A 2,735-nucleotide genomic window follows, 5' to 3' on the forward strand; every position below is an offset into this window, starting at 1 on the left:
AAAAAAAGATTGATTGATGAAAATGTAACTTTCAAAATCCTCCATATTTCTTCATGACTCATTCATCTATAGACTGGCTTAACAGTCTATAATGGTCAGACAATACAGTTATCTTCTGGTCAGTGTCACATACCTTCAGCCATTCCAGGTTGGTTTTCTCCCTCCGCTGGTTGAGGTCCTTGGTGAAGGCAGTCTTGAAACTGTACGATGTAGGCAGGATCATCGTCGGAGATCTTCATTGCTCGCAGGAGATGACACAGGGCAGGTAAAACGACAGAGCAGGAGACATATTTTTCCCCACCAAGGAGCTCAGTGACGTACCTACACACACACACACACACACACATTAAGAGGGGTGAATTGACACCAAAAACGACGCCACAATGTCACAGCAGGACACGCGCGCACACACACACACACACACACACACACACACACACACACACACACACACACACACACACACACACACACACACAGAGAGAGCATAGCACACAGAGGACAGTGCACACACACACACACACACACATAGCACACACACACACACACAGAGCACACACACACACACAAACACACAGCACAGCCACACAAACAGAGCAGTGCACACACAGCACAGCCACACAAACAGAGAAGTGCACACACACACACACACACACACACACACACACACACACACACACACACACAGCACAGCCCCAAACACAGCGCACACACACACACAGAGCAGTGCACACAGCACAGATCAGCACAGCCACACACACACACACACAGCACAGCCACACAAACAGAGCAGTGCACACCACACACACACACACACACACACACACACACACACACACACACACACAACACACACACACACACACACACAGAGCAGTGCACACAGCACAGCACAGCTAGCCTGGTTAATAAACCAGACCGAATCAGCCGTTGGCAAAAAAAAGTTGCCTACCAGCGGATTACGGTCTGGCGAGGCTCAGTAGCACGCCTCTTTCCTACAGCAGAGAACAGGTCGGACCAATCGGGACACGGTATGCAATATAGGCGGGCTTTGGTACAGTGACGTTCAATGCTTGAGACCTTTGACTGACAGTAGCTCTGACCAATTGCGTCGAAGAAAAAATGTTCCCCGGGAAATGAAATCCAAGTGGAGCCAGCCCAGACTGATATACCGCGACAGTGTTGTGTGATATTAGTCTGGCTTATTAGCCAGGCTACAGCACAGCCACACACACACAGAGCACAGCACATCACAACACACACACACACACACACACACACACACACACACACACACACACACACACACACACACACACACACACACACACACACACACACACTTACTTGCATGGCTCCAGCAGTTTCTCCAGCTTTGCCAACTTCTCATATTCAGCATTTGTTGGGAGGGCCAGCTTGTGGGTCTGCTGAGCCAGCGTTGCGTGCCTGCGTCTCTGTTGCGCCTCAAACGCTCGATCATAGCTAGGGTTGAATTCCAGCGTGTTGGAACGTCTTGCACGAGTGACTCCTGGTCTTGTTCAAGGGATGCTTGCTGGGCATTCAGCTCGTCTGAGTTGGCCGGACTGTGTTTGAAATGTCCGACCACTTTTCGACACTTGGCCAGTACACCATCAAAACCACCATCCCGAAGTTCCATTACAATGGTTGGTTTTCCCGGAGCCATATGAGTGCTTGGCCCCGCAGCTTCGCTGTGCTTGTGCGCTAGGTGATACTTCAGACTCAAAGTACTCCTACAGTAAGCCATTTCTGCTTTGCACAGGGTGCAAATCACCTTGTTCCTGTCGAGGTTTCCATTGGGAAGCGTCTTGAAAATAAATTTGCCCTGGAGCAAACCCGGGTTAACAGCGTCCTCCATGCTTACGTTTGATGTGGCACGCCGCACTGTTAATTCATTTCACCCGTGTCCCTGTTAGGTTAGGACTCGTTACCGCCCCCCTCCCAGAGTAATTAATTTCACCTTGTCCCTGTTAGGTTAGGACTTGTTACATCCCCCCTCCCAGAGTAATTCGGCCAGGTAAAACTATCAAAGTGAAATTCATAGCTTGCTCGCTCTATGCAGACCCAGCTCAGACCCAACTTTGAGAATAGATTAACGGCGATATTTTTTTTTATCGCGCGATAAGAGTCTCGCGTTAACGCAGCACGTTAATGCCGATAACGGCCCAACATTAATATATATGTATATCCCCTAATGTCCAACCTTCTCCAACAGTCTCACCACCCACAGACCTGACAGTAGTGGAGGTCACCTCAGAGAGCGTGGAGCTGTCCTGGGCCAATGAGAGGACAGTGACAGAGTACCTAATCACCTACGTTCCCACGGCCCTCGGAGGGCTGGAGCTGGACATGCGTGTGCCTGGCGACCAGAAGTTAGCCACTATTCCGGGGCTGAAGCGTGGCATTGAGTACCTGATATTCGTCTATGCCGTCCTCGACAATAAGAAGAGTGTTCCTGTTATTGCCAAAGTGGAAACACGTAAGTCACAACTCTCGTGTGAATGTTGGCCATGTCAATGTTTACATTCTGGCAATCTGGGAACCCATTTCAGTAACACTTATTTTGAGGGGATATCCAGCTTTTAGTGTTTTTTCACAAACTTTGTCCTACACAAACATTAAATTCCCATTGACAATGAATGCAGAATGTAACGTCATAGTGTCTGAGCAAATAGGCATAGTGTCTATTTTCGTCCTACACAAACATTACATTCCTA

The sequence above is a fragment of the Electrona antarctica genome (assembly GCF_951216825.1).
Source record: "Electrona antarctica genome assembly, chromosome: 12".
NCBI classification, from domain to species: Eukaryota; Metazoa; Chordata; class Actinopteri; order Myctophiformes; family Myctophidae; genus Electrona; species Electrona antarctica.